This window comes from Schistocerca gregaria, chromosome 9, assembly GCF_023897955.1.
Source record: "Schistocerca gregaria isolate iqSchGreg1 chromosome 9, iqSchGreg1.2, whole genome shotgun sequence".
Lineage (NCBI taxonomy): Eukaryota > Metazoa > Arthropoda > Insecta > Orthoptera > Acrididae > Schistocerca > Schistocerca gregaria.
In genome coordinates, this window is record NC_064928.1 from 186,826,270 (window position 1) to 186,852,677 (window position 26,408).

Below are 26,408 nucleotides of genomic sequence, written 5' to 3' on the forward strand. Positions count from 1 at the left end.
GAAGAATACATAAATATCTAAATCCCCTTTTACACTATTGACCTTTCTCGTCTCGATCGACTCCAGACAAGCGCATCTACTGCACCGCCCCAGTCATTCTGTTCCCGTACTGAGTCTTGTCTGTTTCAAGTGGTCATTTTCATTTACACGTCAGGCACCAAACTCGTCCGTGTTGAGAGAGCTGTCTGCTGTGCAGTTAGGGACATGAATGGTGAAAACGAGGTTACGAGATGGCTATCCTTTTTACGGAAATATTGATTATTTCCGTGGTTCAAATGGTTCAAATGGTACTGAGCACTATGGGACTCAACATCTGAGGTCATCAGTCCCCTAGAACTTAGAACTACACTCCTGGAAATTGAAATAAGAACACCGTGAATTCATTGTCCCAGGAAGGGGAAACTTTATTGACACATTCCTGGGATCAGATACATCACATGATCACACTGACAGAACCACAGGCGCGTAGACACAGGCAACAGAGCATGCACAATGTCGGCACTAGTACAGTGTATATCCACCTTTCGCAGCAATGCAGGTTGCTATTCTCCCATGGAGACGATCGTAGAGATGCTGGATGTACTCCTGTGGAACGGCTTGCCATGCCATTTCCACCTGGCGCCTCAGTTGGACCAGCGTTCGTGCTGGACGTGCAGACCGCGTGAGACGACGCTTCATCCAGTCCCAAACATGCTCAATGGGGGACAGATCCGGAGATCTTGCTGGCCAGGGTAGTTGACTTACACCTTCTAGAGCACGTTGGGTGGCACGGGATACATGCGGACGTGCATTGTCCTGTTGGAACAGCAAGTTCCCTTGCCGGTCTAGGAATGGTAGAACGATGGGTTCGATGACGGTTTGGATGTACCGTGCACTATTCAGTGTCCCCTCGACGATCACCAGAGGTGTATGGCCAGTGTAGGAGATCGCTCCCCACACCATGATGCCGGGTGTTGGCCCTGTGTGCCTCGGTCGTATGCAGTCCTGATTGTGGCGCTCACCTGCACGGCGCCAAACACGCATACGACCATCATTGGCACCAATGGAGAAGCGACTCTCATCGCTGAAGACGACACGTCTCCATTCGTCCCTCCATTCACGCCTGTCGCGACACCACTGGAGGCTGGCTACACGATGTTGGGGCGTGAGCGGAAGACGGCCTAACGGTGTGCGGGACCGTAGCCCAGCTTCATGGAGACTGTTGCGAATGGTCCTTGCCGATACCCCAGGAGGGTAATTTGCTGGGAAGTGGAGGTGCGGTCCCCTACGGCACTGCGTAGGATCCTACGGTCTTGGCGGGCATCCGTGCGTCGCTGCGGTCCGGTCCCAGGTCGACGGGCACGTGCACCTTCCGCCGACCACTGGCGACAACATCGATGTAGTGTGGAGACCTCACGCCCCACGTGTTGAGCATTTCGGCGGTACGTCCACCCGGCCTCCCGCATGCCCACTATACGCCCTCGCTCAAAGTCCGTCAACTGCACATACGGTTCACGTCCACGCTGTCGCGGCATGCTACCAGTGTTAAAGACTGCGATGGAGCTCCGTATGCCACGGCAAACTGGCTGACACTGACGGCGGCGGTGCACAAATGCTGCGCAGCTAGCGCCATTCGACGGCCAACACCGCGGTTTCTGGTGTGTCCGCTGTGCCGTGCGTGTGATCACTGCTTGTACAGCCCTCTCGCAGTGTCCGGAGCAAGTATGGTGGGTCTGACAAACCGGTGTCAATGTGTTCTTTTTTCCATTTCCAGGAGTGTACTTAAACCTAACTAACCTAAGGACATCACACACATCCATGCCCTAGGCAGGATTCGAACCTGCGACCGAGCGGTCCCGCGGTTCCAGACTGAAGCGCCTTTAACCGCTTGGCAACACTGGCCGGCGGAAATAATTGAAACGTATTAACAACACGTAGGAAGAAGCAATGATGACAGAGTTTACTAACGACCGAAGCAGAATTCATAGGGGAAGTTCTTGCCAAAGGTCACGTGATAAATTGTTCACATTCCGGACGACGGAAAGAACAGAAAGTGTCGTCCAAACATTTCAGAAGTACACATTTATTTTATTTGCTCGACAAAATACACACATGCACAATGGACATGAATGGATGCAGGTAATCATAGATGATTCTTACGTACTTGTCACCTATCAGAGTTGTATCTACACGAATCAGCTGTCACATATCATGACAGTCCCCTGCTGACATGCAGGGTCCATGGATTCGTGAGGTCGTCACTGTACCCGTACACGACCGCTCAATACAATGTGAAATGACTCGGCCGACCAGGCAACATATTTACAGTCATCAAGAGACCAATGTGGGTGTTGACGGACCCAGGCGAGGCGTAAAGCTTTGTGTCGTGTATTCGTCAAGGGTACACGAGTGGGCCTTCGGCTCCGAATGCCTATATCGATTGTGTTTCGTTGAATGGTTCGCACGCTGACACTTGTTGATGGCCCAGCGCTCAAATCTGCAACAATTTGCGGGGGGGGGGGGGGGGGGGGGTTGCAATTCTGTCACGTTGAACGATTCTCTTCAGTCGTCGTTGGTCCAGTTATTACAGCCGGAAATATGGTGTTTTACTAGATTCCCGATATTCGCGGTACAGTCATGAAATGGCCGTACGGGATACTAGCCACGGCTACCTCGGAGATGCTGTGTCCAATCGCTTGTGCGCCGTCTGTCCCACCAACTTCAAACTCACTTGAATCTTGTTAACTTCCCATTGCAGCAGTAACCGATGTAACAACTGCGCCAGACACTTGTTGTCTTGTACAGGCGTTGCCGACTGCAGCACCGTATTCTACCTGTTTACATTTCTCTGTATTTGAATACCCATGCCTATACCAGTTTCTTTGGCGCTTCAGTGTAAAAGAAAATTATTAAAACTCTCTCACACTGACTCAGGTTAATATAAACCCTGTCACAGACTGAGGCGGAATCAGAAAGCGAGACATTATGTCGCAAATACACTCATGCTCATAAATTAAGGATAATTTCAGAATGTGGCGCCGCACAACGTGGCACTACACAAAACTGGCGCTAATAGCGTAGGCACATAGGGAACACACACGACACAGATCTGTAAGTAAGTACACGGTGTTGGTGATAAGTTGACAATATTGGTGATAAGTTGCCAAAATCGTACAGAAACACATGTGCTAAGAAACGCCACTGTTTCCTGCATATGTACCCCGACATGAACATGGGACATGATCACCATGCACACTTACACAGGCAGCACAACGGCTTGTCATACTCAGGATCACGTGGTCGAGCAGCTGCTGGGGTATAGCCTCCCATTCTTGCACCAGTGCCTGTCGGAGTTCCTGAAGAGTCCTAGGGGTTTGAAGACGTGCAGCTATACGTCGACCGAGAACATCCCAGACATGCTCGATGAGGTTTAGGTCTGGAGAACAGGCAGGCCACTCCATTCACCTGATATCTTCTGTTTCAAGGTACTACTCCACGATAGCAGTTCGCTGGGGCCGTGCGTTATCAGGAGGAAGGTGGGACCCACTACACCCCTGAAAAGACGGACATATCGCTGGAAAATGACGTCCCGATACACTTGGCCTGTTACAGTTCCTCTGTCAAAGACATGCAGGAGTGTACTTGCACCAATCATAATCCCACCCCACACCCTCAAACCACGACGCCATACAGTTCCCTTTCAAGGACGTTAAGGGGTTGATATCTGGTTCCTGGTTCACGCCAGATGAAAACGCGGCGAGAATCAGACTATACCTGGACTCGTCCGTGAATATGACCTGGGTCCACCGTTATGACCATATGCTGTGTTCTTGACACCAGGCTTTGCGGGCCCTCCTGTGACCAGGAGTCAGTGGAATGCACCTTGGAGGTCTCCGGGCGAATAAACCATGTCTATTCAGTCGTCTCTAGGCTGTGTGTCTGGAGACAACTGTTCCAGTCGCTGCGGTAAGGTCACGAACAAGGCTACCTGCAGTACTCCGTGGCCGTCTGCGGGCACTGATGGTGAGATATCGGTCACCTTGTGGTGTTGTACACTGTGGACGTCCCGTACTGTAGCGCCTAGACACGTTTCCTGTCTGCTGGAATCGTTGCCATAATCTTGATATCACACTTTGTGGCACACGGTGAGCCCGTGTTTCGTCCTTCTGTTGTCGACCAGCCTCCAGTCGCCCTAGTATTCTACCCCTCATTACGTCATCAGTTTTCAACACACAGTCACCATTAGCACGTCTGAAAACGTCTGTACACTTATTCACATGCACCAACACACCTCTGCGTATGTGGACTGCTGCCAGCGCCACGGTGCGACGACCGCAGGTCAGATGCTCCACATGGTCATACCATGAGGTGATTTAGACCCACAATCCGCGCACCAGAGCGTTGTTTCACCATGTATCAGCATTATCCTTAATTTATGAGCATGAGTGTAGGTCAGATCGACGGCACTGGGTTCCGAGTAAGGAATAAGCATTCAGCAGGAAAACCACAGGAAGCGAGACAGGCATATTCGCCAGCTCGTAAGCCATGTTGCAAACAGTTGTAGGTATTTCATAAGCGCACATTTCCAGGGAACGACACAGCAGTTAACAGCCTATTAAGTGAACATAGCAGAATAAGGAAGACACATTTGGTCATTGCGAACCAAGCGTTGTATTACAGCCTCACGGCCGGCCGGTGTGACGGAACAAGGCGCTACAGTCTGGAACCGCGCGACCGCTACGGTCGCAGGTTCGAATCCTGCCTCGGGCATGGATGTGTGTGATGTCCTTACGTTAGTTAGGTTTAAGTAGTTCTATGTTCTAGGGGACTGATGACCACAGATGTTAAGTCTCATAGTCCTCAGAGCCATTTGAACCATTTTTTTGAACAGCCTCACTCTAGCTCTTTGTAAATAATCCACCTCTTGTCATCAGCTGATCATCGGGATCGATGCCATTCACAGTGATGGCACTCGATTCCGTGATTACGGTACTGTAGTGAATCTATTTCCTAGATGCTCCAGCACACTATGGACTAGCCGAAAATGTGTTCAAGATAATGGCATTCATCGGATTAACTTCTCGCTGCTCGCCGCCTACCATCTGCTGATGGAGAAATTGACTGTCTTCGGACAACACCACATCGCAGACTGTTGCCAATACAGGACTTCAACGCGGGAGCCAGCAACAGGGGCCTCTCGGGGTCCACGGTCCTTTTGAACACCGAGGCGCCTTCGGCTACTGGAACCGATGAGGGGTAGATCGCGGATGGGATATCGAAGCTCATCGTAGATATCGGAGTGATACCGAGAACACTCCGCAGCCGGTGGGAGAAACACTTCGCGCCGGGCAGCCGCCACGCCGCCAGTACCGTTGCCATTCACAATATACGTAAATGACCTTTTGGATAACAAAAGTTCACTGAGGCTCTTTGCGGATGATGCTGTGGTGTATCAAAAGGTTGTAACAATGGAAAATTGTACTGAAATGCAGCTGTATCTGCAGCGAATTGACACATGGTGCAGGTAATGGCAATTGAACCTCAATGTAGACAAGTGTAATGTGTTGCGAATGCGTAGAAAGAAAGATCTCTTATCATTTAGCTACAGAATAGCAGGTCAGCAACTGGAAGCAGTTAATTCCATAAATTATCTGGAAGTACGCATTAGGAGTGATTTAAATTGGAATGATCATATAAAGATGATCGTCGGTAACGCAGATGCCAGACTGAGATTCATTGGAAGAATCCTAAGGAAATGCAATCCGAAAACAAAGGCAGTAGGATACAGTACACTTGTTCGCCCACTGCTTGAATACTGCTCAGCAGTGTGGGATCCGTACCAGATACGGTTGATAGAAGAGATAGAGAAGATCCAACGGTGAGCAGCGCGCTTCGTTACAGGATCATTTAGTAATCGCGAAAGCGTTACGGAGATGATAGATAAACTCCAGTGGAAGACTCTGCAGGAGAGACGCTCAGTAGCTCGGTACGGGCTTTTGTTGAAGTTTCGAGAACATACCTTCACCGCGGAGTCAAGCAGTATACTGCTCCCTCCTACGCATATCTCGCGAAGAGACCATGAGGAAAAAATCAGAGGGATTAGAGCCCACACAGAGGCATACCGACAATCTTTCTTTCCACGAACAACACGAGACTAGAATAGAAGGGAGAACCGATAGAGGTACTCGGGGTACCCTCCGCCACACACCGTCAGGTGGCTTGCGGAGTATGGATGTAGATGTAGATGTAGATGTAGACGTCACACGCGGGCGTGCAGACGTAGAGCTGACTCGACGGGCGTCAGCTGGAATCCAACACGCAGCCGAGGCTTGTAAACGTTGTGAGTAAACAACTGAACTGTAATGACGTTGTACTGGCGTCGTTGATGCCTCACAGGTTCCCTACTGTTATCCGGACTTCACGAGAAGGTGTCTCCGCGTAGTCCTCTGTAGAGTCACCCTGTTTAGCTGTGCCTATGGCCACACAGTGAACGTAGTTGGCCGATTTGTTGGTATATCAAAGCAGACGCTCCAGTGTGTCTACATGGAATGGTGGACCACTAGCAACCACATAATGTGCCATAACAGCAGCGATTGTAAAAAGACCCTAACAGATATGGACCGGACACAAGTGTCATGCCGTGTCAATGACAATCGGTTTCCAAACCGGCAGGAATTGAAAATGAATCTGACTGGGGTTATATTAAACATAAATGGTTCAAATGGCTCTGAGCACTATGGATCTTAACTTCTAAGGTCGTCAGTCTCCTACAACTTATAACTAACCTAAGGACATCACACACATCCATGCCTGAGACAGTATTCGAACCTGCGACGGTAGCGGTCGCGCGGTTCCACACTGTAGCGCCTAGAACAGCTCGGACACCCGGCGGGCTATATTAAAACTTATTCTGTGTCTATTGAAGGTGCAGTCATGGAAATAAGTATTCATACAGTAGGTGGTGCCAAACTCCGATGGTGTGTTGGGATAGTAAATCACCCACAGCGCCGATACGAATAAGTACGATGATGTAGCGTCAGATAACCATGTTCTTGGTAATGAACATTCCCGTACGCCATGAATCTATCCAGGGAAAATAAAATATGTTACACTCCGCACAGTCTACGACAGGGCAAAATCTATTCATACAGCGGACTACTTTCAACCAAACAAACGACTGACGCAGCCCCGGAGTGGATGCCTCACTTGTGGAGTCGTGTGGCGGCTGTGAAGCAACAGCACGTTGGATGTGAGGCCGCAAGGGGATCAAAGCGACCATTGAGGAACGAAACATCGTTGTCGCCCAATATCTTCAGCACAAGTCGTATGCCGAAATTGCGAACGTCATAGGACGAAGCCGAGCGACTGTGCAATCTATCATTAAGCGATCTAAGGACAGACGTGTAGTAATAAACAGTGAATGACACGGTCGTCCGCAGAAGCTTACAGCGAGAGAGACCAGATTGCTACTAAGAATCATCAAGAAAAACCCGAAAACGACAGCGTCGGCACTATCCACATATGTACATGACCACTTCCGAAAGGGCGTCACTCCAAGGGCAGTTCGTACCATTCTCAGTCCTTTGGGCTACAGAGCCAGGGTCCCGAGACGAATGCCCTACATCAGCAAAAAGAACAGGAAGTGGCGGATGGAACTCGCGAAACAGCACGTATCCAAGACAGCACTCTTCTAAGATACTGTATTGTTTAGTGATGAAAGCAAATTTAATTTCGCGCATAATGATGGTAGGATCTTGGTCTGGAGAAGACCGAATATAAAGACCTCGACCGCAACAACATTCAACCCACAGTGAAACACGGAGGTGGTGGAGTGATGGTATGGAGCTGTATGTCAGCCTTCTGTGTCGGAAAATTAGCGTTTATGAAAGGTACCGTGGACAGATTTGTGTACATGAAATCCTCAAACAGAACGTACAACAGAGTGTTGACGCCTTGGGTCTTCCTACGAATTATTACTTCCAACAGGACAATGATCCCAAACATACGGCGCCAATTGTCTGGCTGTGGTTGCTCTACAACACTCCACAAACTCTTAAAATACCGGCTCAGAGTCCGGACCTGAATCCTATCGAACTCTTGTGGAGTGAACTGGAAACACGAGTAAGAAAACACGACATTCGTAGTAAGGCCTCTTTGAAAGAGGCTCTCCTTCGAGAATGGGAAGGTATCACGTCGGAAACTACAAGAAAATAGGTCCATTCCATGCCACGGAGGTTGCGAGAAGTAATACATCGGAAGGGTGTGCATACGAAGTATTAAACAAGTTCTGGTTTTGTTAGAAGTTTCATTTTCTGTTGGTATATCAATACTTAATTCCCAGCGCAGTAGAGAACTTGGCAGACGTTTTTGTATTTTGTTTTGTAAGGGCTTGTTCATTCTCGTTCTATATACCAGTATAGCTGCGTTGGCGACTGGCCAATGTGTATAGTGCATATCCAATTAGTGTTTTTGGTTTCTTATTGCAGCTTACTTTTCCACTCTCTAGTGTATGAACACTTGTTTCCATTATCGCATTTTAAATCCGTCTTCGCAACTTCAAGAAAATGCTTCTTTTGTCATCAAACTCGACTCCTTTTATTGATGTAAAACTCATCAGCGGTCCGTAATGAAATATGTACAGAATCTAGACTGCTTCATAGATCTGAAAACAGTTCCTTATAATAGATCTTGATTTACTAAAGGTATACTGTGCCTGATTTTCGTTAACATCTGGAAACGCCTTCTGGCTGCACGTTCCACAACTAACAACGTTGCACTGTTGTTACCTGCCTAATCCTACACTATTTTGCAGAACTATACATTTCTTGATGTGAAATACGACACAATGTTGTGCTACTACTGTTTTTTTTGTCTTCTTCTGGCTAAAGAAATCTCTGTCTGTTTTGTGTAAAAACACACATGTTCTTGTAAATACAAAGACGTATTCAAAATCTAAATACGAGGGTCACTCCAAAAGAAATGCACACACTATTTTTTTTTAAATCCATCTTTTATTCTACATGTTTGAAAGTTTTACAGTGTGTAGATACATCCTTTAGGAACAATATTTTCTTTTCTCCACATGATTTCCATCTCTCTCAACTGCCTTACGCCATCTTGGAACCAGCGCCTGTATACCCGCACGGTAAAATTCTGAACCAACCTGTTGGAGGCACTGTTTGGCAGCGTGCACAAGGGAGTCATCATCTTCAAACCTTGTTCCACGAAGAGAGTCTTCCAGTTGCCTAAAGAGATGATAGTCACATGGAGCCAGGTCAGCACTGTAAGGTGGGTGTTTCAGTGTTGTCCATCCGAGTTTTGTGATCGCTTCCATGGTTTTTTGACTGACATGTGGCCGTGCATTGTCGTGCAACAGCAAAACATCCTGCTTTTGCCGATGTGGTCGAACACGACTCAGTCGAGCTTGAAGTTTCATCAGTGTCGTCACATATGCATCAGAATTTATGGTGGTTCCACTTGGCATGATGTCAATAAGCAAGAGTCCTTCGGAATCGAAAACCACTGTAGCCATAACTTTTCCAGCAGAAAGTGTGGTTTTGAATTTTTTTCTTGGGTGAATTTGCATGGTGCCACTCCATTGATTGCCTCTTCGTCTCTGTTGAAAAATGATGGAGCTATGTTTCATCACCTGTCACAATTCTTCCAAGAAATTCATCTCCAGCATTCTCGTACTATTCCAAAAGTTCGCTGCATACCATTTTTCTTGTTTCTTTGTGAGCCACTGTCAACTCATGGGAACCCGCGTGGCACAAATCTTTTTTAACGCCAACACTTTCAGTATTCTGCAAACACGTCCTTCCCCTATCCCAACGTAGCGTGACAATTCGTTCACTGTGATGCGTCTGTCAGCAGTCACCAATTCGTTAACCCTCTGGACATTGTCTGGAGTGTGTGCAGTACGAGGCCTGCCGCCGTGAGGACAATCCTCAATATTGCCGTGCCCGCTTTCATCACGTAACCTGCTTGTCCAACGACTAACTGTACTGCCATCGACAGCAGCATCTCCATACACCTTTTTCAACCTTGGTTGTTGCCATGATAATGTTTGTATGGATGAAAAGTTTCGGAAAATCCACTGTAAAAGTCGATAGATTTCAGTCTCTATTTTACCTTGACACATCAAATACGCGGGTTGGAAATTTAATACTGGCAACTATTTATTTATAACTCGTACAATTTAGATACGTGTTTCAAAGTTTTACTTACCTTCAAAGTAGTCACCAGCATTGTACAACGCGTTGCCAGCGACGTGGAAGTCGTAGGTACTCTTAGCAGTGCCAGTTGTGTTGACAGTTCAGCGGCGACGAATTTGTAGCAGTTCTGAAGAGAATGCCGTCAAGTTTTCCTTCAGTTTAGAAATCGAGTTACGGAGGCTTAAGTCAGGGGAGTGCAGTAGGTGGTACAGCACTTAGCAGCCCCATCAGTTAAACAAATTAGTAACAGCTTGCACTGTACGTGCTTGAGCATTGTCCTGCAAAATGATTGTCAGGTCGTGGAGAAAGTGTCACGACTTCAGTGTCTAAGCTGGTCGGAGGTTGTGTTCCAAAAATGAGCAGCATAGAGACAGAAGTGGTGACACTTTTTGCAGGACCTGACCATCATTTTGCAGGACAGTGCTCAAGCACGTACAAGCAGTTGCTGATTTGTTTAACGGATGCAGCTGCTATGTGCTATACCACCTACTGTACTCCCATGACTTGGGCCCTCGTAAGTTCAACTCGATTTCTAAGCTGAAGCAAACACTTCGTGGCATTCGCTTCAAAACTGCTACAAATTCGTCGGGCAATAGACCGCGCCGCTCGAACTGTCAACTCACCTGGCACTGCTAAGAGCATCCTACGACTTCCACATCGCTGGCAACGTGTTATACACAATGCTGGTGACTACTTTGAAGGTCAGCAGAACTTTGAAACACGTATCTGTTTTGTACTAGCTGTAAATAAATAGTTGCCACTATCGGAGTTCCAACCCTCGTTTAAACGTTCATTTGAGACGCCATGTGTCATCTGAAGCGCCGTCTTTTGGTTATTTCGTGTACTCTTTTTCTTTTTGATAAAACCACGTGTTAATTCAAGCGTGTGTCAAGAGAAAGTAAACAATAAGCAGTTCAGACAAATAGCGAATAGCAGCTTGTGAAATGCGGTACTACTGAAGGATGTTGAAGATCACAGGGTAGATCGTACAACTGATGAGGAGCTGCTGAATCGAACTGGTGAAAATAGAAATTTATGGAAAAGTTGACTAAACGATGGGATTGGTTGTTAGGACACAACCTGAGGCATCGGGATTGTTAATTTGCTAACAGAGGTTAAATGTAGAGCACGAGGGGGAAGGGGGGGGGGGGTAAGAACTGTAGAGGGAGGCCGAAAGATGAATGCAGTAACAAGATGCGGAGGGATGTAGATTGCAGAAGTTATTCGGAGATGAAGAAGCTCGCACAGGATAGAGCTGCATGGAGAGATGCATCAAACCAATCATTGTACTCAAGATCACAACGACAAGTGCGTAACGTAATGAAGGAGCCCACCAATCTTTGGCGACAGCGGCAGACAAAGAGGTTCTGAAACAACTTGTTTGCCGCGCGGGATTAACCGAGCGGTCTCAGACGCTGCAGTCATGGACTGTGCGGCTGATCCCGGCGGAGGTTCGAGTCATCTCTCGGGCATGAGTGTGTGTATTTGTCCTTAGGATAGTCTAGGTTAAGTAATGTGTAAGCTTAGGGACTGATGACCTTAGCAGTTAAGTCCCATAAGATTTCACACACATTTGAACATTTTGAACAACTTGTTTACGCCGTGGATTTCGGCGAGACGTTGCCAGCTGGCTTTGCTCCGAACGTTTACACAGTCCGGCCCTTATCAGCCTATCTCAACAGAGCGGCCGTGTCTGGCCCGTAATCTCTAGAGAGATACCCCGATAAAGAAATAGATGTAAACAGCTGCATTCAACCGGTTCAGATATCGCGACGAATTGCTTGCGTTAGAAACTCAAAACTTTCTTTGGCATAAAGCTTCCGTGCCAGTGTTATACACCCACCTCGCTGATTGGAGAGTTCTGAAATGATAGAAGTAAAGGACTGGTTCAGTGTGAGAATCTTTCCTCGTGGACAGAAAATCGGCGCTATCAGGGACTGTTGCGGTCAGCAGACGGTCGAGATGGGTGTAAAATCTTTGACTCAGACAGAATCGTCTTCAGAAGGTACGAAAGTTGTGCTGTATCGGAAGTAGATCTTATGAAGAAAGTAAACGCGAGGGAAAGATACAGCAAGGGTTGTACAACGGGAAATGACTCCTGCACTGCACAGAACAATTCAGAATGTATATAGGGCACTCAAAGCTATCAGTATAATTCCCAGAGAGAACTGACGAAGTATCGCTTAACTTTTAGAAAACTCAATGAAATAAATTATTCTGTTAAATTTGGAATAATGTTTTGTTAAAAATACTCTTTTATGTTTGTTAAAAGCCACAACTATTTTTTCTCAAGGCGATATTGCCATAAATATCACACGTATTCCAACGTGAAGACATCCGTCTTACTCATGATGCGTGAAAAAAATATTTCTCTAATGTTAACGTAATAAGCAAATTAAACTCAATGCTAAATATTTCCTTTTTCGTGAGGCCTGATGCTCCAGTATAGCTCCTTATGTGCAATGGCAGCGTAAGTTATACATTTATAATTTTTTTTAATAAAACTGTCCTCTGGCTTAAAAATTTAATTGCAAAGTATTACAGGACGCTGTCTGGTATTTATTGAGATTATTCACTTCAATACTTTCAGAATTAAATGACTATTGAAAAGGTTTTTATCATTTTATCATTAATGGCGTCGCTTCAACAATGCACTTACACAAAATGGGCAGGATAATATTTAATTATTAGGTAACTAAATCATGGATAGGAAAGGTACTTTCTTGCTACTAACAAAAACACACTCTACAGTAATTATTTGGATATATATTTAACAAAAAATATAATAAAGATACAGATAATTGTATTAATTACTGACCGTGATTTTCATGCGTCCTTCAGCTAGGACATCAGAACCAAGAAGACACAGAAGACAATGAAACAAAAAACGTGTTTTCTTTTATACCACGAGACAAAGATTACAATTAACACGATTCTAAGAACACATATAGGGCAACGGCCTTACCGCAGTGGATATACCAGTTCCCGTCAGATCACCTAAGTTAAGCGCTGTCGGGCGTGGCCGGCACTTGGATGGGTGACCATCCGGGCCGCCATGTGCTGTTGCCATTTTTCAGGGTGCACTCAGCCTCGTGATGCCAATTGAGGAGCTACTCGACCGAATAGTAGCGGCTCCAGTCGAAGAAAACCATCATAACGACCGGGAGAGCGGTGCGCTGGCCACACGCCCCTCCTATCCGCATCCTCCCGATGGGCCACTTGCGGCCTAACAATTTAAAAAACTCAACAATGTTGAGGTATGCCGGCCGGAGTGGCCTAGCGGTTCTAGGCGCTTCAGTCTGGAACCGCGCGACCGCTACGGTCGCAGGTTCGAATCCTGCCTCGGGCATGGATGTGTGTGATGTCCGTAGGTTAGTTAGGTTGAAGTAGTTCTAAGTTCCAGGGGACTGAAGACCTCAGCTGTTAAGCCCCATAGTGGTCAGAGCCATTTGAGCCAATGTTGAGGTATTGTCAAATGCCGTGTAGATCTACGGAGGTGCTGTATTGCAGCTACCGGTCTAACTTCACTAGACGCACGCCCAGGTGTATCTGCCAAATATACAGATAACTGCGTGAAACTCTATCAAACTGTAGGTCGATAGACAGCGCTGGCGCTCAACAAAAAGCGATGGATATATTCTCATAACAATTAGGCGACTCAGCATTCGGGACTCGCTCAGAGTCAAACCGCGTTGGTGGGTTGTCGTAATAAAAGGAAGTGCACCCAAAAGATATTTGTAGAAAGTGTAAAAAGCATGACTACTGAATGTGCCAGACCCAGAAAAAAGCGGGAAAAAAACAGATAACGAATGGCACAGTAATGTGGACGGGGATAAAATGCCCGAAAATTAACTAACGCCTAGGAGAAGTACTCTATGTACACGGGAAGATATTATCCAAAAATTAATTCAGTAGTATGGAACCGAAAAGTCGAGAATGGAAGCAATCTGAAAAATAAGTTACCACATAACATACCGTAGGATACATTACCGAATTCGGTAGCCACCAGCTGTATGAAACCGACGTAAGAAAAGCTTAAAATCTTGTGTGACTTGCTTACATCCGCCGTGTGACTGAGAGGCCGATGTGGTGAAAGCAGCCCATGGAGGCTAGAAATACGCTGGAAGACGGAAAGCCACGGTTCAGAAGAGGAAAACATAGTAAACACACTAACAGCTGTGAGGTGGCAGTCATAACAAGGAAAACAGTAGTACGCCCGTAACTGCGTTACACAACTTTAAAAAGTTGTGGTCTATTGTGGACATAAAAGATAAAAGAACGCATATTACATTAGTATCTCAGTATTATAAAATTACGAAATGGAAAGTACTTGAGTTTTTTTTATCCATGATAGATTAATCTGAAAACCATCCTAGTACTATTGGCGAGGATACAGATAAAATTCAATAGGACATTGTAGGGTCTCAACTTAATCAGATTATTCAAAGTTGAACCTGTATTTCCTCCAAAAAATTTAAAGCGCTGCCTTCCATTTCTTTAAAAATGGTTAAAATAGCTCTGGGCACTATGGGACTTAACATCTGTGGTCATCAGTCCCCTAGAACTTAGAACTACTTAAACCTAACTAACCTAAGGACATCACACACATCCATGCCCGAGGCAGGAATCGAACCTGCGACCGTAGCAGTCCCTCGGTTCCGGACGGAGCGTCTAGAACCGCTAGACCACCGCGGCCGGCATTTCTTTAATCACAATACGCAAAATCCTTATAGAAATAGAGCGACCTGTTTCTTTCAGATGAACTGTTTTGGGGCAGGCGATATGTACATGTTATTCAAACCACTTATTAAAATTGTGCCCAGTCTGACCTGTTATTTTTGTTGCGGTATTGTCGCGATGTAGGGGAGAGACTGTTATGGACATGACACACCAGTTACGGCTGGCAAGCATTAAAACAGTCATTTTCCGCTGTGGCAAAATCTTTTCACGAAACTTCAATCGCCAGCGTTCTACGCCAAAAGCGAAATTATTTTGTTGCTCCCTGTTAGCACATGCAGTAAAGATCATCATTATAAAATAAAAGAAATCAGAGCTCACACATAGAAGCGATTAGATGCTCCTTTCTCTCCTCGCGCTATTGAAGAGTTTAACTGTCGCGAAATAGTCTGGAAGTGGTATGAAACCTCTGCAAAGCCCCTAAAACGTACCCTTCGAGTGCAAGATGGCAACAGGCTAATGACAGCATTCGACGTCCCATGTACTGTCCACCACGCAACCACAATATTGGCTGCTAACGGCAACAGGGGGCAGGACTAAAGATATGCAATGGTGAGCACAGCAGGAGGCTACAGCAACAGGGGGCAGAAATGGAGATATTCAATGGAGAGCACAGAAGGAGGCTACGGCAACAGTGGGCCGGGCTGGAGATATGCAATGTGGACCACAGCTCGAGACTACGGCAACAGGGGCAGGACTGGAGATACCCTATGGTGAGCAGATCATGAGGCTATAGCAACAGGGGACAGGACTGGAGATATGCAATGGTGAGCAGAGCATGAGGCTACAGCAAAACGGGCAGGATTGGAGATATGCAAGGGTGAGCACAATATGAGGCTACAGCAAAGGGGGACAGGACTGGAGATATCCAGTGGTAAGCACAGCATCATCCTAAGGCAAAAAGGAGCAGGGCTAGAGATATGTAATGGTGAGCATAGTATGAGGCTACAGCAACAGGGGGCAGGACTGGAGATACGCAACGGAGAGCACAGACGAGAATACGGAAAAAATGAGCACGACTGGAGATATGCAATGGTGAGCACAGCACGAGGCTATGGCAACAGAGGGCAGGACTGGAGATAACTAATGGTGAGCAGATCATGAGGCTATAGTAATATTGGGCGGGACCTGAGATATGCAATGGTGTGCACAGTATGAGGCTATTACAGCAGGTGGCAGGATTGGAGATATCCAGTGGTGAGCACAGCATGAGGCTGTGGCAACAGGGCTGGAGATATGCAATGGTGAGCAAAGCATGAGGCTACGGCATCAGGGGGCAGGACTGGAGATATGCAATGATGAGCACAATATGAGGCTACGGCAACAGGGAGCAGAACTGGAGATATGCAATAGTGAGCACAGCATGACGCTACAGCAACAGGGAGCAGGACTGGAGATATGCAATGGTGAGCAGATCATGAAGCTACTGCAACACAGAGTGGGAGTGAGATATGCAATGGTTATCATAGCATGAGTCTAAGGCAACAGGGGGTAGGACTGGAGATATGCAATGGTGAGCAGAGCATGAGGCTACAGCAAAACGGGCAGGACTGGAGATATGCAATGGTGAGCACAATATGAGGCTACGGCAAAAGGGGACAGGACTGGAGATATCCAGTAGTGAGCACAGCATCATGCTAAGGCAAAAGGGAGGAGGACTGGAGATATGCAATGATGACCACACCATGAGGCTACGGCAACAGGGAGCAGGACTGGAGTTATGCAATGGTGAGCAGATCATGAAGCTACTGCAACAGGGAGAGGGAGTGAGATATGCAATGGTTTTCACAGCATGAGTCTACAGCAACAGGGGGTAGGACTGGAGATATGCAATGGTGAGCAGAGCATGAGGCTACAGCAAAACGGGCAGCACTGGAGATATGCAATGGTGAGCACAATATGAGGCTACAGCAAAAGAGGACATGACTGGAGATACGCAACGGAGAGCATGGAACGAGGCTACAGCAAAAATGAGCACGACTAGAGATATGCAATGGTGAGCACAGCACGAAGCTACAGCATCAGGGGGCAGGACTGGAGATATGCAATGATGAGCACAATATGAGGCTATGGCAACAGGGGGCAGGACTGGAGATAACTAATGGTGAGCAGAGCATGAGACTATAGTATTATTGGGCGGGACTGGAGGTATGGAATGGTTTGCACAGTATGAGGCTATTGCAGCAGGGGGCAGGATTGGAGATATCCAGTGGTGAGCACAGCATGAGGCTGTGGCAACAGGGCTGGAGATATGCAATGGTGAGCACAGCATGAGGCTACGGCATCAGGGGCAGGACTGGAGGTATGCAATGATGAGCACAATATGAGGCTACGGCAACAGGGAGCAGGACTGGAGATACGCAACAGAGACCACAGAATGAGTCTACGGCAGAAATGAGCACGACTGGAGATATGCAATGGTGAGCACAGCAGGAGGCTACAGCAACAGGGGGCAGGACTGGAGATAACTAATGCTGAGCAGATCTTGACGCTATAGTAATATTGGGCGGGACTGGAGATAACCAGTGGTGAGCACAGGATCATGCTAAAGCAAAATGGAGCAGGGCTGGAGATATGCACTGGTGAGCACAGCATGAGGCTATGACAACATAGGGCGGGACTCGAAATGTGCAGTGGTGAGTGCAGCATGAGGCTACTGCTACATGGTGCAGTACTAGAGATATCCAATTGTGAGCAGAGTATGAGTCTATGGCAACAGGGGGCAGGACTGCAGATATGCAATAATGCGCACAGTATGAGGCTACAGCAACAGGGGGCAGGACTGGAGGTATCCAATGGTGAGCACAGCATTAGGGTACGGCAACAAGGGGTGGGACTGGAGATATGAGAAAGGTGAGCAAAGCATGGGGCTATAGCAAGATGGGGCGGCGCTGGAGATATGCAATCGTGAGCACAACACGAGCGTACAGTATAAGTGGGTGCAACTGGAGATATGCAATGGTGGGCAGGACTGGAGTCATCCATGAGAAGATCATGATGCTATAGCAACAGGGGGCGGGGCTGGAGATATCCAATTGTGAGACAGCATGAGGCTACGGCAACGGGGAGCAGGACTGGAGATATGCAATGGTGAGCACAAGATGAGGCTACGGCAGCTGGGGGCGGGGCTGAAGATATGAAGAAGGTGAGCACTGCATGAGGACACGGCAACAGGGGCAGGACTGGAGATATGCAATTGTGAGCACAGTAAGACGCTACATCAACAGGGCATGCGACTGGAGATATGCAATGGTGAGGAGAGGATTAGGCTACAGGAACAAGGACAGGACTGGAGATATGCAAAGGTGAGCACAGCATGTGGCTATGGCAACAGGGAGCAGGATTGGAGATAGCAATGGTGAGCACAGCATTAGCCAATGGCAACAGGGAGCGGGACTGGAGGTGTTCAGTGGTGAGCACAGCATGAGGGTACGTCAACAGGGAGCAGGACTGGAGGTATCCAATGGTGAGCAGAGCATGGGGCTATGGCAACAGGCGGCAGGACTGGAGATATGCAATGGTAAGCACAGCATTAGCCTACGGCAACAAGGGGCGGCGCTGGAGATATAATAAGGTGAGCACAGCATGAGGCTATAGCAACAGGGGGCAGGACTGGAGATATGCAATCGTGAGCACAACACGAGGCTACAACAACAGAGGGCACGACTGGAGATATGCTATGGTGAGCAAAGCATGAGCCTGCAGGAACAGGGGCAGGACTGGAGATATGCGAAGGTGAGCACAGCATGAGGCTTTGGCAACAGGGTGAAGAACTGGAGATAGCAATATTAGACACAGCATTAGGCTATGGCAACAGGGAGTAAGACTGGAGATCCTGTGGTGAGCACAGCATGAGGCTATGGCAACAGGCGGCAGGACTGGGATATCTAATGGTGAGCACGGCATATGGCTACGGCAACTGGGAGCAGTACTGGAGATATCCAGTGGTGAGCAGAGCATGAGGCTACGGCAACAGGGAGCAAGACTGGAGATATCCAGTGGTGAGCAGAGCATGAGGCTACGGCAACAGGGAGCAGGATAGGAGATATGCAATGGTGAGCAGAACATGAGGCTATGGCAGCTGGGGGTGGGGCTGGAGATATGAAAAATGTGACCGCAGCATGGGGCTACAGCAACAGGGGACAGGACTGGAGTTATCCATTGGTGAGCAAAGCACGAGGCTACGACAACAGGGAGCAGTACTGGAGATATCCAGTGGTGAGCACAGCATGAGGCTACGGCAACAGGGAGCAGGACTGGAGATATCCAGTGGTGAGCACAGCATGAGGCTACAGCTACAGGGAGCAGGACTGGAGATATCCAGTGGTGTGCAGAGCATGAGACTAGGGCAACAGGGAGCAGGACTGGAGATATCCAGTGGTGAGCAGAGCATGAGGCTACGGCAACAGATAGCAGGACTGAAGATATCCAGTGGTGAGCACAGCACGAGGCTACGGCAACAGGGTGCAGGACTGGAGATATCCAGTGGTAGGCAGAGCTTGAGGCTACAGCAACAGGGAGCAGGACTGGCGATATCAAGTGGTGAGCAGAGAATGAGGCTACGGCAACAGGGAGCAGGGCTGGAGATATCCAGTGGTGAGCATAGCATGAGGCTGCAGCAACAGGGGGCACGACTGGAGATATCTAGTGGTAAGTACAGCATGAGTCTATGTAGCGTAGTTGGACGAGTAATTCACATCAGTTCTACAGTGCTGTTGATGATATGAAGCAGAGCACCAGCCGAGGTGGTGCAGCGGTGAGCATACTAGACTAGGATGTCTGAGGACGACGGTTCCAACGCGCATCCGGCCATCCTGATTTAGGTTTTCTGTGATTTACCCTCAGGCGAATGCCTGGATGATTCCTTTGAAAGGGTAAGTTTGACTTCCTTCCCCACCCTTCCCTAATCTGATGGGATTGATGACCTCGCTGTTTGGTCCTGTCCCCCAAATCAACTAGCCAACCAACAACTAGAACAATGGCAATGATAAATGAAGCAAGCATTGCGTGAATTCTACAACACAGTGCTGAAGTTGACATTTTGTCAGAAAGTAACCCAAGGAATTGCACAGAGTGAGAAAGATGTGGCTGATGAAATGTTAGTATTCCCTCAAGATGAATGAGTGGATTGTGTGATGTCGTATAGGCTTGACTGTGTGGATAATGTTCATGAGGAGTACAAAGGTGATGATACGTGATTAACAGGTGAAAGTGATGGTGAAATAGGTGCCGAGCTTCATCATCCATGTCGGACAAGGAGCCTCAAATCTCGTTTGCAATGAAACGTCGTCAAGGACAACCGTTGTCCAAGGATCGGGTGCTATAAATAATTAGGTATTTGGAAAGTCATCTACGTCATAGTAACAAAAGAAATAAATTATGTACAGATTTCGAATGGGTTCGCAGCAATGTGACCGTGCAGTGCATTAGAAAAACTGCATAGGTTCAAGGGAGGACAAGGCACACTAATTGCAAAAACTATTGTTTAAGCGCTTCAAGGACGCTCGATGCAATTTGGGAGATGTGCTTGGTAGTAATATACTACGATAAACACAACAAACTGCGCGCGGCACAGCATACAGTAATTTCACGGGAAGCAGTGGATGGTTGCACATCTTCAAACAGTGCTAAAGACCTGGAAGATGTGAGATAACGAAATTACAAACAAAGCGTCAACTCGGCGTTGCACAGCAATCTACGGGGTCGACCAGAATGTTTGTAGATGCGATAAACAAACTATCCCATCCTTCAGTAAGGAATTTGCTTTCAACCTCGGCCAATCGGGATTTAAAGATGAAACGCATATGAAAGGAACCCTGAAATTAGAGGTACCGGGAGGGTTGTACAGGTACCATCACTTCCTTAACGCCTTCGTACAGAATCATGCCGACAGTTAACCTGGATGGTAAAATGGCTTGAAAGTTATTTATTGCGCTGCGAGACGTTTGAGGTGCTCTGCCCCCTACTATTCCTTCTACATTTACATCCACATCCATACTCCGCAAGCCACCCGACGGTGTGTGTGGGGGAAGCTACGTTGAATACCTCTATCGGTCTTCTCTTCTATTCCAGTCTCGTATTGTTCGTGGAAAGAAAGATTGTCGGTATGCCTCTGTGTGGGCTCTAATCTCTCTGATCTTATCCTCATGGTCTCTTCGCGAGATATACTCAGGAATGAGAAATATATTGCTTGACTCCTCCGTGAAGGTACGTTCTCCAAACTTCAACAAAAACCTGTACCGAGCTACTGAGCAGAGTCTTCCACTGGAACTGGAGTCAATCTATCATCTCCGTAACGCTTTCGCGATTACTGAATGATCCTGTAACGAAGCTCGCTGCTCTCCGTTGTATCTTCTCTATCTCTTCCATCAACCCTGTCTGGTACAGATTCCACACCGGCGAGCAGTATTCAAGCAGTGGGCGAACAAGTGTACTGTAACCTACTTCCTTTGTTTTCGGAATGCATTTCCTTGGCTTTCTTCCAATGAATATCAGGCTGGCATCTGCTTTACCGAACGATTAAATTTATATGATCATTCCATTTTAAATCACTCCTAATGCTCACTCCCAGATAATTTATGGAATTAACTGTTTCCACTTGGTGAGCTGCTTATTGTAGCTAAATCATAAAGGATCTTTCTTTCTATGTATTCGCAGCACATTACACTTGTATACAGTGAGATTCAATTGCCATTCCCTGCACCATGCGTCAAATCGTTGCAGATCCTCCTGCATTTCAGTACAATTTTCCATTGTAACAACCTCTCGATATACTACCGCATCATCTGCAAAAAGCCTCAGTGAACTTCCGATGTTATCCACAAGGTCGTTTATGTATATAGTGAATAGCAACGGTCCTACGACACTCCCCTGCGTCACACCTGAAATCACTCTTACTTCGGAAGACTTCTCTCCATTGAGAATGACATACTGCGTTCTGTTATCTAGGAACTCTTCAATCCAATAACACAATTGGTCTGATTGTCCATATTCTCTTACTTTGTTCATTAAACTACTGTGGGTAACAGTATCGAACGCCTTGCGGAAAAGAAACGCGGCATCTACCTGTGAACCCGTGTCTATGGCCCTCTGAGTCTCGTGGACGAATAGCGCGAGCTGGGTTTCACACGATCGTCTTTTCTGAAACCCATGCTGATTCCTACAGAGTAGATTTCTAGTCTCCAGAAAAGTCATTATACTCGAACATAATTCGTGTTCCAAAATTCTACAACTGATCGACGTTAGAGATATAGGTCTATAGTTCTGCACATCTGTTCGACGTCCCTTCTTGAAAACGGGGATGACCTGTGCCCTTTTTCAATCCTTTGGGACCCTACGCTCCGGTAAGACCTAACGCTCACCGCTGCAAGGAGAGGGGCAAGTTCCTTCGCGTACTCTGTGTAAAACCGAACTGGTATCCCATCAGCTCCAGCGGCCTTTCCTCTTTTGAGCGATTTTAGTTGTTTTTCTATCCCTCTGTCATCTATTTCGGTATCTACCATTTTGTCATCTGTGCGACAATCTAGAGAAGGAACTACATTGCAGTCTTCTTCTGTGAAACAGCTTTGTGTGATTTTTGCAAGGGCAGTAGAGTATATTTACGTCACAGCAAGTAAGATTGAGAAAATTGGCATAAGAGAACTAGAACTATGGTATAAGCACTGTTTTTGGCCCCTAGCTCAGCTAAGTAACGTGCTTTTGCTTGATTGCTGGTCTGCATATAGAAATCATGCTTCCTTAGAGCAAACCAACCCCCTCCCCCCCCCCTCCCCCCCCCCGGCAAAAGTGTGACATTGTAGTTCATACCACGTAGGACCACTGGACAAATTCAGCCTCTGGACGTTCGTTTTTCCGTGAAGCTACGCCTAAAAGCACAGCCAGTTTCATGATAAGCTACATCACAGACTGCTTCGCATTCGGTTGCGTGTCATCACATTCCATCAGCTCTCATCACCCCGTTACACCAGTATGATTGTACATGCATTCTTTAACAGTGGCTACCTAGCTGAAAATCATGCACGGTTTGTATCTCCCAAGGAGTTCGCCTTCGATCTTGATGGTGCGAAGCTTTGTGATCACTGTGACGCCCATTTTTCATTTGGTGCCCATGGTCATAGTTAATGATTTGTTTTGAACATTTATTGAATGTCCACGATGTCCATTTTGTTGAGTGTAATACATATATCCCATAGAACGTTGATCTCTGCATCTGCTGGACACTCATTTCCTGTCGCGCTCCTGGTGCACATGGTGAGTCTTTAGCAGCTAATATTTTTCATGTCATAACTATTAACAGAACACTTTCAAATGAGCCTTACTAAAAATTGAACTTGCGACCTCCCACTCAAACGGTTTCTTTTTACAAGTGAGCTGCAGAGTGATGTACTGACATACATGTAGATATTACTGAACGCTACGATGGTGAACACAAGTCTGCAGGCTGTGCGAGCATGTTCTTTCAGTTGTTTCTGCCTAAGTTCCGCAAGTCAGTCTCTTCGTCATACTTCTTTCTTTACAGGAATCCACACAGCAATAGCATTTTTTATTTTTTTATATTTATGGTATGTGAAGTTCAGAACTAAAATATCAAAATCTCAAAGCGGTTCGATGCAAGGATTAAAGTTCTCGAGAAAATCACCGCATAAGTTTCCAACCGTCTTTAATCGCCTACGTCAAGCACACTTTTTCAAAAATGTTCAAATGTGTGTGAAATCTTATGGGACTTAACTACTATGGTCACCAGTCCCTAAGCTTACACACTACTTTACATAAATTATCCTAAGGACAAACACAACACACCCATGCCCGAGGGAGGACTCGAACCTCCGCCGAGACCAGCCGCACAGTCCACACATTTTTCCGAAGGGCCGCATAACTGTGGGGTACAAAGCTTGCGTGGACAGCCCAAGTTCGATTCCCGGCTGGCGCAAATTTTTGAACGGGAAGAGATAAGGAAGTAAGGGTGCAGTGTCCTTATTGCGCTTAAGAAAACGCTAAATACCGAAAGATGTGAGTAGCTTTCACGGTATTGTCTACTGCGTAAAGTAGGGGAACAATCCGGATACGATAATAGTGTCAGCATGGCAATGCACCCTGTCACAATGCTTTGTCGGCAGTATCATTCTCGAAATAGCCTGGCGCGTCCAAAGTCCAACCTGAACCCAGCGGAACACCTTTAGAATGAGTCAGAACAACGATTTCGCTCTAAAGTGGTAGCAGTCAAACATTTTTCGTTTTTACGTAAATGTTTCTTAGAGAACAATTAATTTTTATTCGTAAGATTTTCATTGCTTTCAAATATAACGGTATAACAGGAAATGGAAGAAGTCATCAGTGCTGTTTTAACAACAATGACGAGAGAAAACCACAACAAAAATACATGGCATAAGGATTGGTACAGCATTGCTGATGTAATAATAAAGCTGTTGCCACGAGGTGGTGGCGTATACAATCCCTAGTCTGGAAGTATTTTATAAAATGCGGTAGCAGTGTAGTACAGTGCACCATTTGCTTTAAAAGATCAGAAACGGGAGAAGCCACAGCATACTTGTGGAATAACATGAAGAAAAAAATTTAAAACTTAATAGTTCATATGTAATTACAATAAAAACAGAAAGCAGGTAATCTGCTACCTACGTCTTCATCTTTATTTGCTTGTAGCCGCAGAAAACGGTCAAATGAATACGGAAAACAGAATTCTTCACCCTCAGTTTTCACCCTTTAGCACTTAGTATCCTTCATGCCCAAATGCTGATATGATCCTTGATTACAACGTGATTTTTGAGTAGCGTTTCAAGACATTCTGTCCGGTCGCGGTAGCCGAGCGGTTCTAGGTGCTTCAGTCTGGAACCACGCGGCTGCTACGGTCGCAGGTTCGAATCCTGCCTCGCGCATGGATGTGTGTGATGTCCTTAGGTTAGTTAGGTTTAAGTAGTTGTAAGTTCTAGGGGACTGATGACCTGAGATGTTAAGTCCCATAATCCTCAGAGCCACTTGAACCATTTGAGTCAAGAAATTATAATCAATAGGAGAATAATTGAGATTTGTTTTGTTGTTGTCAACTACTTATCACTTTTCGAGAAAACAGCGAATTTGGTCCAAATTATCTTTTATTTCCCTACGCAATTTAATATTTCGATTCTAGGTATTTTGAAGGTAAGGCAGTGAAACGTTTTCTGTCAGGTAATCATGTCCGGCCCCGGTAGCTGAGTGGTCAGCGCGACAGAATGTGAATCCTAAGGGCCCGGGTTCGATTCCCGGATAGGTAAGAGATTTTCTCCGCTCAGAGGCTGGGTGTTGTGTTCTCCTTGTCATCATCATTTCATCCCCAACGACACTCCAGTCACTGAAATGGCGTCAACTCGAAAGACTTGCAGTAGGCGAACGGTTTACCCAACGGGAGGCCCTCGCCACACGGCATTTCCATTACAGCTTAAAATACAGGGAGCGAAAGGCTATTTACAATTCGTACAGAAACCAGATGGCAGTTATAAGAGTCGAGGGGTATGAAAGGGAAGCAGTGGTGGGGAAGGGAGTGAGATAGGGTTGTAGCCTCTTCCCGATGTTATTCAATCTGTATATTGAGCAAGCAATAAAGGAAAGAAAAGAAAAATTCGGAGTAGGTATTAGAATCCAGGGAGAAGAAATAAAAACTTTGAGGTTCGCCGATGACATTGTAATTCTGTCAGGGACAGCAAAGGACTTGGAAGAGCAGTTGAACGGAATGGACAGTGTCTTGAAAGGAGAGTATAAGATGAACATCAACAAAAGCAAAACAAGGATAATGGAATGTAGTCGAATTAAATCGGGTAATGCTGAGGGATTTAGATTAGGAAATGAGACACTTAAAGTAGTGAAGGAGTTTTTCTATTTGGGGAGCAAAATAAATGATGATTCTCGAAGTACAGAGGATATAAAATGTAGACTGGCAATGGCAAGGAAAGCGTTTCTGAAGAAGAGAAATTTGTTAACATCGAGTATAGATTTAAGTGTCAGGAAGTCGTTTCTGAAAGAATTTGTATGAAGTGTAGCCATGTATGGAAGTGAAACATGGACGATAAATAGTTTGGACAGAAAGAGAATAGAAGCTTTCAAAATGTGGTGCTACAGAATAATGCTGAAGATTAGATCGGTAGATCACGTAACTAATAAGGAGGTATTGAATAGAATAGCGAAGAAGAGGAATTTGTGGCACAATTTGACAAGAAGAAGGGACCGGTTGGTAGGGCATGTTCTGAGGCATCAAGGGATCACCAATTTAGCATTGGAGGGCAGCGTGGAGGGTAAAAATCGTAGAGGGAGACCAAGAGATGACTACACTAAGCAGATTCAGAAGGATGTAGGCTGCAGTACGTACTGGGAGATGAAGAAGCTTGCACAGGATAGAGTAGTATGGAGAACTGCATCAAGCCAGTCTCAGGACTGAAGACCACAACAACAACAATAGGGATACAAAAACTGAAAATCGGTTACTTCAGA

General features: G+C 46.4%; 1 protein-coding gene and 1 pseudogene across 1 annotated transcript in view; both read left to right on the plus strand.

Annotated features, from left to right (window-relative positions):
- LOC126291785 (insulin receptor-related protein-like) overlaps positions 1 to 26,408 on the plus strand; it is a 357,856-nt gene that overhangs the window by 31,129 nt on the left and 300,319 nt on the right. The window lies entirely within an intron of this gene.
- On the plus strand, positions 13,145 to 13,262 carry LOC126292505 (5S ribosomal RNA; annotated as a pseudogene).